Source organism: Nuphar pumila, chromosome 11 (genome assembly GCF_984573655.1).
Source record: "Nuphar pumila chromosome 11, dmNupPumi1.hap1.1, whole genome shotgun sequence".
Classification (NCBI taxonomy): Eukaryota; Viridiplantae; Streptophyta; class Magnoliopsida; order Nymphaeales; family Nymphaeaceae; genus Nuphar; species Nuphar pumila.
The window spans coordinates 32,781,674-32,794,082 of NC_143259.1; the positions used below are offsets into that span (position 1 = coordinate 32,781,674).

A 12,409-nucleotide genomic window follows, 5' to 3' on the forward strand; every position below is an offset into this window, starting at 1 on the left:
ACTCAACTCAAGGTGCATCTCTATCTCGAAAATACCTGCTTTCTTTGCACCATCCTGCGCAGGTGTGGCCCTCTCAAATAGTGAAGCGACAGCATGGTGCATAGAGTTTTCGCTTAGAGTCTCAAAGAGGGTCTATGCTTTGTCTTCACTTATGAGCATAAAAGTGCCCCCACAGGCAGCATCAACCATTTGACGATTCTTCTCAGTAAGACTGTCATAAAAATATTGCACTAGTTGCCAGTGAAGCACCTGGTGGGGATACTTGCGGATAAGATCTTTCATCCTCTCCCAAGTTTCATGAAACATTTCTTCCTCTATTTGCGAAAAGCTAGTGATGGCTTTTCGATACTGGTTCGTCTTACCAATTGGGAAATATTTCTTTAGGAACTCCCTTTGCATATGTTCCCAAGTAGTAATTTGAACTGTATCTAAGGCCTTCATTCAGTGCTTGGCTTTGTCCTTGAGGGAGAATGGGAATAACGTCAACCTCATAGCATCATCTCCAAAGTTATTGATCCGCACTGTAGGGCAGATCTCAAGGAATTCATCGAGATGAGGGTATGGTTCTTCGTTGCTAAGGCCATAAAAGGATGGTAGCATCTAAATGACACTGACCTTTATTTCAAAATGATTCGCTCCTACATCAGGTCTTGCGATACAGGAGGTGGAAGTGTAATTGTTTGGCATGAAGTACTCCTTAAGAGGATGGATCATCTGCTGATCGTCGACCATGGCAGTGGATCGATGGGCTCTCCTAATGAGAGACTCAGAGTCCTCGATTAGCTCAACAAGCTCAAGGTCAAGCGGGCGTTGCCCTTGCTTGCACAAAAGGGTAGACCGATGTAGCAACCATCCTAGACACTAGCTTTCTATTTACCTAGTGCGCTAAGCGGCCAAACCACAAAGTGAGTAAAAATAACAAAAGTAGAAAGGCAAGAAATAAACAAACACCACGCAATTGCGTTTGGCAGGGATTTTGCAGAAAATGAACTCTATGAGCACGATACCAATCGTGCGCAGTCACCTCTAAGGGTATCCTAATGGGTGGGCTATGCAGGAAAGGTAAACTAGTCTCTACAATATGCAAAATACGTAGTTCTAACCCTAATTATGAAAAAAAAACTAAGCAATCCTAATTAATCAATAGGAATGTAAACTAAAAATTCTAATTAATGAACTAAATTAAACTAGCAATCTAAAATACGAGAACAAACAAAGGCAATAAAGTGAATACTCGTATTTCGCCGCTCCTCGGCAATAACACCAAAATTTGGTGTCAATTTTATGAAACGATTTTAGAAATGATATTTTTATATAAAAACATGAAAGCCAGACACCAAAAATAAAAACTGGCTCGCATGAGTGGTGGAGTCCGGGTCGATCTCAGGGAATAGGGAAAACTTCGTATTTAAACACACAAACTAATCTATGCTTTATTGCCAAAAAGTATGAAAAATAACTAATTATCTAATCAAATAACTAAAGTAGTACGGCCCTACGCAGAAGGCTTAAACAATTATTAAAATGGTTTTATTACAAACCCCAAATTTAAATGAAATTAAAAACTTCTTATTCTAAAAGAAAAGAAAATTGTCTTCAGAGCTTGCATCTTCACGTCCCACCTCAAGGGCGTGCTTGAAAGTCTCGCTCGCTTGCCTCCACGTTCCCCTGCAAAACATGAACAACACACAGCAACAAAAGACAAATAGCACTACACTATGAAAATGAAAATGCAAAAATGCACTAAATGAAGCTAAATGCAAACGCGAAGTAGGAAAACAAATTGCAAGAATGTGTTAATTGTGTAAGTAAATGAAAGATGCAGATTGAAACTAACCTAGGAAAGACACAGAAAAATACAAAATGCAATTGCAAGAAATGTGATGCAGCATATCAGATGCAATAGAATGAAATGTGATTCAAATGAAATGCAATGAACTAGATGCAGCTGAAATGATGACACACAGATGGTATGCTATGCACTGAAAATTCACAATTGAATAGGATGCGATGAAATGAAAGAAACACATGGAAAATGCAAGGATGAAACAAATGTAGAAAAACAAACAGAGGTAATGATGGTGCGATAATGAAACAGATACAGAACACACTAATGCAGAATGAAGAATACAGATAAAACAATCAGATGCAAATGTGTGTTAAATGTAGAGAAACAAAGATTGAAAAATATGATGAAACCAAATACAAATGGAACGAGAATGAAACAACACACAGATGAACTGGAAATGAGAAAATGCAATGAAACTAAAATCTAAAATGCAAGAGCATGCATATATGAAGTGTGATACAATGCAATTCACAGATGGAATTCACAGATGCAACAAAGGAAATGCATTGCGATGAAATTCACATTTGCAGCAGAAATAAAATGTGATATGTTGCAGAAGTGCGTGATTGGGAGGCGATGCAGATGCTGAATCCTAAAATGCAAAGATGTAGAGGATATGTGATGAACATGAAATGCAATACACAGGATATGCGATGAACAAGATAATAGGAGGAAATGTGTTTCAGATGCAGCAGTAGTGAAATGTGATGCAAAAATACAAATGCAAATTATTGTATAAAGAAACACACGAATTGCAGAAAGAAATTAAAAAGAAACAAATGAAATGAAATGAAGAAATAAATGAATTGCAGAATTAAGACATTACAGATATGAAAATGTAGATGACACAAAAACAAACATTGTGATGCAGAGTATTAATCTACGATGCAGAAATGATGCGATAAAGCAATTTGATGCAGATGATAATGCTGACACACAACCGATGCAGAATGAATAGATGAAGTAATAGAGATGAAAAGCAATGTTGAATGAGTTCAATGCACAAACGATGGAATGCGATGAAGCTGACGTTGATTCAGCTTCGATGCAAAGCATGAAATCAAACACAGATTATGCGATGTAGAGTGAAAACACAACAGATGATGCATAAAGGGGAAATGAAATATGCGGGAGATAAAAAATGACGTAAATGTTGAATCAATGAAGCAGATCTAATGCAATAATGATGCAGATGCAAAAACCAAAACAAAACACGATACACAAGATTTAAAATGCAAAGTGCAGAAAAATGAATGCAACATGAATACAAATTGTAGATGTAACTCAAAATGAAACATAGATTAAAAAAAGCGCAGAAACAAGATAAAAAAAATGTGAAAAGAGAAAGGAGGAGAAGAAGAACTTACCAGACGTTGGAGTAGGTTGGGAGAAAGAATGGCCTCTCCCCAACGTCGATGCCACCCCATTTAGAAGAGTTCCTCCGGCGAAAGAAGGGTTGAGAAGAGAAGGAATTAGGAAGGAAGAGAAGGGAGAAGGAGAAACCGGTGGAGAAGAAGGGTTGAGAAGAGAAGGGGATACGTTATTTTTTAAGGGAGGACCCCTCTCTCTTTGGCTATGTGAAGTATAAAAAGAAGAGGCTTAGGTATATTTTTTTTATTGTTTATTTTAAAACCACACCTCCTAATTCTAGGAAATTCCAAAAGAAGGCTTTGTGCTAAAAAGATGTTTACTAAAACTCATTCCTATATTGTTTACTAAACTACTAAAACTCTAAGAAATATGAATGCAGTTCTTTATTTTTCGAACTTAAACTAATTGAAGTCTAAACTACTTAGACTCTAATCTAAACAAAAGAGGAAAATACGAATGAAAGAAATTTTCTAAACTACTAAAACCCTTAAGCATAAAATATGACTTGAAATTCATGATTTTTTGATATTTTCTTTTTCACACGGTTTCTCGAAACTAGCGATAAAATTGGGGATTTAATGTGATTTCCTACTGGATCATGCATAAATTAGTATGAATTAAATATGAAATTGTATGCATGATCAATGCCACATTACATTTTTGTTGCAGGATGATATACCTAGATTTCGCACAGAACTATGCAGAAAATTGATGAAGTTTCTAATCGCGGAAGAGAAAAAAACTCAGCCAGCAACAATACCTAGAAGGCAACGAACGACGTGACCCACCCAGGAGTAATATGATGTACATCGACTTCTAACAGATTTTTTAGTATGTACAACCAAATTTTGTATAATCTCTTTTGGTTGAAACAAATTATGTAAATCTCTCTTAGTTGAAATAAATAAAAAATCAATTTTACTAAACACACCAATACGTTGGACTGTTATGTGTAGTAAAGGCAAATTGTTGTTATGTTCGCCCTTCGTAAATGAAAATCGTAAAAGCGATTACCGTTGTGTACAGTGGAAACGAGTTATTTTCTTTAACGTGACATTTTATAAGGGTATAAATCTATTTTAATCAGTGTAGCACACAAATGTCACTGAACAAATTGTTGTAATAATCGGCCTTCATAAATTAAAATCGAACAAGCATTTATATAAAGCTGAAATGATTTACACAAACATTCATAAATGGTGATCACGATTTGCACAGGCATTCTTAAACAGTGATCATGATTTGCACAAACATTGATCGTGCACTTTTACCACAATTTGTACTCATGCACAGTGCGATTTTCATCCAGTTATGACCGACATAGATGTCATTGTGTAAATCGTTATACCATCAATTTCATCCACGGTCTAAGGATTTTGGGTTTTACGTCAATGATACAAAATGAGTTAAATTCTTAAATACAAATCAATTTCGTTCACAAATACAAACAAAGATATATCATTCTCATCGTAACTACAAATCCACATGATTTACATGATTTATAACCACTTTCATATACAAAAAATATTAGTAATGGCAGCCCACTGCACCATTTTTCTCAGACTGAGGCCGATTCTTAGAGACTCTAGCATTGGCGCGCTCTTGACAATAAGCTCAGGCACCATCCCCTTGAAGGAACCAAGGGGCTACATGATAAATCACTTTTACATAATTGTTATAAAGTATATCGAAGATTAGGCAGATATTTTTCCAACTGTGAAGTATAGTTTGTGAACAATGGAGGGTCAGCAGTAGGAATAGATCAAATAGATGGATATCAGCATCATCCCTCTGTCTATCATGCAGATAACCACCATAATCATCATCGAAGATTATATAAATCTTTCCTCATGGCATGAAACAACTATGTTATCAACATAAAGCTCCATCTATCAAGCACAGGTAGAAGGAACACAGAAGAACAAAGAAGAACAAAGAAGAAAGAAAAATACAAGAAAGAAAAAGAAAGAGAATAAGAAGAAGAAGAAGAAGTTGTGCTGCCGTAGAAAAGAAAGAGGAAGAGAGGTTAAATAGATTAGGGTTTTAGACCCAGACAATGGGTCGGGTCGGGTAGGGTAGGGTTTTATATATAGATCTATATTAGGGTTTTACATTTTGCAGGGTTGTATGCATGTGTACAAAAATGGACACGATGTTTAGACTTAATAAAGTATAAATCAATTTAAGTAATAGTTACAAAATGTTATGAGTAAATCGCTATATTACATATCGATATCGTTCACATAGACAAACAAAGACATATCGTTGCCGCAGTTACTTTATAAATATAATTAGACATCTTGTTAATTACCTACTCATGATGATATCTATTTTTTTGATGATGATGGTCATGTATTTTATCTAAGCCAAACCATTGTGGTCAGGTAAAAAAGACTAGGTTTTTCATAAATGATTGCGGTTGTAAATCACAACGATTTATAGTTTTAAAGTTACTGCGACAACGATATGTCTTTGTAAATGAAATCGATTTGTATTTATGAAGTTACCGCGACAATGATATGTCTTTGTTACTCTTTGTGAACAAAATCGATTTGTATTTATAAAGTTACCTTGATTTGTATCGTTGATTTATTCTTGATTTGTTCTTTACTAAGTCTATACATCGTGTGGCTTTGTTTATTATTTTTCTTTATGACCATTTATTAATCAGTCATTTCGGCCATTGGTCATGATGTATTGTAAATAGATACTAATATGTAAAAAGCTACCGCTACAACAATATATCTTTGTTTATCTTTGTGAATGATATCGATATATAATATCGCAATTTACTCATCGATTTGCAACTGTTACTACAATATTGTTTCTGTATAAAATGTAAATCGATATCATGTTGTAAATCACTTCGAATTTACCTTGATTTTTTTGTTGAATTTCACATCGATTTGTAGACAAGACAACGATTTGTTTGTGCACTTTTATCGCGATTTGTACTCATGCACATTGTTATTTCCATCCAGTTGTGCAAATCGTTATACACATGGCAAACTATATTATAAAAATTGATACGGAAATACAACATAATAACTTAAAAAATGATATTAACAAACAAAATAATATCTCACAAATCGGTATTATGTTACTACAATAGCGATTTGTGATACATTGCATATACTGAGTGAATGGACAATACTGGATGGTGTAGAGGCCCTCCCATACAATATGAACGATACAGTATATGTATAACGATTTGTATATGTGAAGGCTAGATGAGACAACGTTTTTCACTAATTATATAAGCACTGAGCAATGGCGATTTACCTATGGTATCAAAATTGTAGCTCTGTAGGCTAGATGAGACAATGATTTATACATGTGAATGATATGTATTACAACGATTTATACATGTGAAAGATACATTATTAAACAGAGTTTACACTCGATTCCTTTGGTCCATAGCTTTTTGGATGAAGCCATTTTCATGAACGGTAATCCACAAAATTATTAGCAATTCAATTTTTGTGGCTCACGATTCATGAAAATGGCTTCATCCAAAAACTTTTTCTTAAAAAGATCATCCAGTGTAAGCATATTCACCTCCTGTTTTGTTAAACTCTTAACAAATCCGACAATGTGGAAATTGGGTCATGCAAAAAGGCATGACAACCAACTTTATGGTAAGACTTAAACAAAATTCACACACAATTCTTGTGTTCCATAGCTCACTTTCGAATTAATCTGAGCCTATCATGAAATAGAACAATATAAGACATTGTATTAAGTTTCACAGGAAATGCAAACATCCTCCCAACATAGATTACATATCAAAAGACTTGTAAAACTGAAGCTATAATTCCGGAAAAATTGGTCGAGAGGATTCAAGGTTACAACATTGAAAATTATGTCTGTAAGGTATTGTTGTATGTTGGAAATCACACAAGTTACATATTGATAAGTTGCACATAATGCAATTTACAAGAGAAGCAATATAATATATTACATACATGTTCATGCTAAGGGCTTGGTTACTTTTGCTTAGAGGTTGGTTGTTTCTTAGACCTTTTCTTGTCAACCAATTCTAGTGCAGCCTTTGTCCTCTAATGACTGCGATCAAAGGCAGGTTTTCTTTTGATATTGTTATCATCACAAAATTTTTCCCCTCCCTTGCGAGAGAGAAACGAATTTCGTGAGTCAAACTCGACCAAAGTTTTGAAAATGGTTTTTAAAAATTAACTCGCCTCCATTTTGAAAATTTGTGGGAAAATTCCGTGGAATGGGATCCGCCTGTCGGTACGAGGTTCAACCGTTCCTAGCGCCTTTACTAGAGGTAATTGAACCAAGGACCAATTATGTGCTTTAACTCGACTCAAATAGCTAAATTATGCTCTATTTTTTCTAGAATGCACAAAGAATCAGGCTTGTGCTATGAAATTTTGAAAATAATGCAAGTTTGAGAAAATATGATGTTTGCTTTGGAAAATTGAAATATGCTTGAAAATTGATTGGAAAAGTACTTGAAAATTGAATTCTTGAGAAAATCATTAAATTTCATTGGAAATCAGAAATTTGCATTGGAAAGTGATTTCTCAAGAAAATTTGAACTTTAAAAAATTGATTTTGAAATTTGGAATTGCTTTTCTGAAGAAATGGATTTGAAAATTCTGAGAAAATCAGGAAGTTCATTGGAAAAGGGATTTCTGAAAGGGAAAATGAATTCTCAGGAAAACAGGAATTCTAAGAAAATGGATTTCTGAAAACTTGGCATTTTGAAATTTGAGAATGTTAAAACATAGGAAAATCTTAATTTGAACTTGGGAAATGCTTTGAAATGTCATTTGAAAACTTAGGATTCTGAGAAAATCAAATCCTAAGAAAGACTTGGAAATTCTTGGGAAAACTGATTTTTCTGCAATGGAATTGGGAAATGATTTGGAAATTGATGCAATTTGAATGATATGAATGAATGAATATGAATTTGAAAAGGGAATTTCATTGAGGAATTGGGAAATCCTTTTAAAACTTTGAGAAATGCAGTGCATTTTTGTGAACACCCCAAATTTTCCAAAAAATCCAAAAATTCCTTCTTTGCCCCAGAGCTCCGTCATCTGAGTGATCGGGTCAATTTTTAACCAAAAACTCCATTCATTCCTTGGATTCGTTAGAATTCGGACCCAAAATCTTATCTCTGACCCAGTTTTGATCCGAATAGGATCTGAACCCCTCTTTAAGAGAAATTTCAAAAAATAAAAACCCGAATTCTCAAAAAACTCTCTTTTGTAAATATTTTTGCAAAAATCAGTTTTAAATCTTATTTCCTCGCAAATCTTAGGATTTTATTCTAAAAATCAGAAAAAAATGGAGCTCAAAACCTTTTAAAAACTTTTCTTTTTCTAAAGACCTCACTTTAAAACCATTTTTTATGAAAAATTTTGTCGAAAGAGCCTTCTTTTTAAAATTCGCATGAAAAGGCTGAAGGGCCCTGTAAAAAAACACTTTGTTAGGGTTTTTCACAAGGGGTCGGATGCGAAGGGCCTGCTCCCCCTCATCGCCCAGCCGCCTTCTCCCTCTCTCGGCTCAGCCTTCACAAACCCTCTCCAAAACCTTCCTCCCCATGTGCTCTCCTCCCTAATCCCTCCATCACCAACGGATTCACCTCCGGCCGCCCTTCTCCAATAAGCCCTCCCGAACCTTCCCCTTTTCCTCTTTAAAAAGAGCGCGCATGGCTCCCAATCGGCATCCGTTATCACCCCTCCACCCTTCTGTATATACGCTCCTTCTTCCTCTTCTTCTTCTAATTCCCTTTTCTTCCTTTTTCTACCAGCTGAAGCAAAAGATCGTCTTCACCTCCCCACGGCCCTTCCTCTCGATCTCCTCTTTCCCCTTTGTCTTCCCCTTCCTCCCTCTGGGGCTTCCCCTGCAAGAACAGAAGAAGGGTCTCCTTGCAAAAGCGCCTCCTCTGCAGTTACACGAAAGAGACCATATCCTCTGCAAAAGCAGGTAAGAACCCCTCTTCCGATTTTAATTCTCTGCAGATACCTTCTTATGTTGCTGTTCTTCGTTCTCCTTTCTTTTGTTTCAACACCTTTCATTTGTATTTATTTTTTTTGTGTGTTTTTTCCCATTAACACACCGTTGATGGTGTAGGATTGCCTATAGCAATCCTAACACATCCCTGTGCAACAATGAGGGAATCACAAATTCCAACATATTTCTTTTTTTGTACATTTCATGTTTTTGTTACATTCCAACCTACGGTTGAGTTTATTTCCGATTTCTTTTCATTATCTCAATTCCTGGTTTGCATCAGAATTTTTTGTTCCATTGTTTTTTTTTTTTTAGGGTTGGATCTGCTGATGTTTTCTTATTGATCTTCTGTTAATTTAACCATCTATCACGCTTTGATTTCACATTTCCCCTTTCATGTATTTTTTTGTTTAGGATTATATTTTCCCTTTTTCTCATCCTTTTGGTTTGTGTTTAATTCTTGTGTTCCTGTCGGCAATCGACTGGTTCCTCCCGTTCATACTTTCATCCTCTTTTATAAACCATCGTTCCTTTGGATATTTCTGTATTTTCTGTAATTGTTTCATAGAATTGATGGCCGATTGCTTCATTGCTGTCATGTCATATAAATATTTTCATTTCATTATTTGGTATTTCATGATGCACAGCCATTCCTCCACTACATTATTCATGGCTTCTCCTTTACTTCCCATTTTTAGCTGCATACCACCTCTAATTGTGGCATCTTGCATCAATTTATGTATGCCTCATGTGAGCATTTCCTGTAGTATCCGACATTCATATAGCATGGTGCATTGCATTCACCCCCCCCCCCCTCATTTATTTTATTTGATTCTTGTGGCGAGTATAGCACTCTGCATTCCCTGTCCGTGTTCATAAGCATCGATCATTCACGTCATTGCATTCAGATATCAGTTAATGTGTTTTTCTTTTATCCCTAATTTGTCATTCGCCTCTGCTGCATAGTGTGTTTAGAGTTTTATAAGTATCATATATACAAATATATTATGGTTACATCTCCCCATTTCGTTGAAATTTTACTGTTCTGATTCAAATCTATTAGTGGCTCTGTTAAATCTGATTGGTTTCAAATCTAAATGTGGGCAAAGAGATCTGGGTTCAGTAAAGAAATCAGTATACAGACTTCTGGAGGGTGATTGAAGTTTTAGGCATGATAGAATGTTTGTGGTCACTGGTCAAAAGGGATACGGATTACCAAAGATTCAGGTGAAATATGTTTGTAACAGGGAATAAATGGGGACATCCTTTCCTACAAACAATACATCATATCTCCCTTTACATACCATGTTCCATATTGACCTTTCGATAGTTCTCACCCCCCTCCATATCTGCATCTTTTGGCAATGCAATTACCAGATATGCTTGATCTTAGACTCCCACAGGCCCTCTGGAATCATTCCAGAGAATTGGTGAGGTCTCCAATACCAGGTAACCCTGATTTTCTGCTCAAAAAGTCTCTCAGGATAATCATGTAGAATCCATAAGTCTTTTATTGATTATTGCAGGTTGTCTCTTGGATGGTAACCATAGTAGATGCTGGCTTGACTCAGTTTGATCACTCTGCAAGTGATTTTTAGGTTAGCCTTTGGTCCCTTCTGCTCTTTCTCTGTTATTTCTATCAATTAATGAATCGTTGGGCCAATGGGAGCTTCTGCTTTCTAAGTTCTGAACTTGATGACGATGACCACTTGAAGGTGACGAAATAATGAGTGAGATCCTCTCATCCATTAAGAGAGCATCATGGAAAAGTTACAGGGTATCGTTCCTCCCATTTCAGTGAATTGATTTCAGCCAAAGAATAGCATCATTCGTGGATGAGTGTTGAATGATTAACCTTGAAACTCTAATGTTTTACTACAAAAATATGGAATTTTTTTTTTCAAAGAATGATTTCATGATCCAATGTTTGGAGGAGTTTTATGGCTATGATTCACTCAAATAATATCTTGTCAGATATCTGTAACTATATCTTCACGAATTTTGATCAGTAGCTAAGCATTGATGCCCTTATTTATAATTATATTCCTCAAAATATATATATATATATATATGTATATATATATATACATAAATATGGTATAGCTGCCTATGCTATGAAATTATAATTTGGTAGATTTTCCTTAGTCTGGAGCCACCTAATGAAAGAAGTCTCTTGCTTTATTTGCTTTTAAATATTATTCAGGTGGTTGTTCTTCATTAATGCCTGCATATATCCCATCCATGCTCTTTTATGCAGAATCTTTATATATCTTGATATGTATTTGGGTATCGAACTGTAATTTATTTGAGTACCACCACATCCAACCCCAACATAATCCTCTGCATCTTCCCTATAACACCCACCACACGTTTACACTCCCTATGAGATGCACCATTCATCTCATTCCACTCAGCACATCTCCTGTACCAGCCTGCTGGTTGTACTTACCTGTCACCTTATCAGCACATTATTCAACATACCCCGTATACGTGCTCAATCTCATTCTCCAACCTTAGATGAAGCACTATATGAGAAAAGTTCAAACTTAGACCCAGAGGTAAGAAATTCCTCTGCATTTTCAAAGCTAATATTCCTGCCAACCAAATAAGTAATGAGGCCTCAAATTTCAAAAGATTAATGCTGCCTGTGTAAATGTTTCCTGAAGTACCAAATATATCAGAAGTCTCCATTAACTCCGTTTGCAGCTTTTGTAAAGAAGTTTTCTGCTATCAATAAGTGAGGAAACCGCACAATGGTTGGAAATTGCCATTGATGCCTACTGGTGCACCCAGGCTGTTTGGTGTGTCCAAGATGCAAGTTCCTGAAGTAGTGAAAAAGGGGTTTAGACGGCGCAGTTTGAGAGAAAGGTCACTAGAAGGGCTCTGTTCGAAACTAATAGCTGGAACAGTTCAGCTGAATTGTTTAGTTCAGCAATATAGCATGAGTACACACCCAGTTTACACCTCTCCTATCTCACAAGCTATTTTCCACCTATATTGCATATATGCCATATATACATGCATATATGTATATATATATACACATATATGCATGTATATATGTATGTACATAGGTGTATATCACTCTTTATCTTTCCACACCTTAGATCATAAATATCGTGGCATATGAGCATCTCACCATCTGCATCTTTTAATCAATGTGATATGTGCAATTCTCGTCTACTTGCATACTAACCAAGTATT

General features: G+C 35.7%; 1 non-coding gene across 1 annotated transcript; it reads left to right on the forward strand.

Moving 5' to 3' along the window:
* The first annotated feature begins 244 nt into the window (after positions 1-244).
* On the forward strand, positions 245-350 carry LOC149822229 (small nucleolar RNA R71). The gene has a single exon (XR_016426316.1). It is a non-coding gene; the product is annotated as a small nucleolar RNA R71 (small nucleolar RNA).
* The last annotated feature ends 12,059 nt before the right edge of the window (positions 351-12,409 follow it).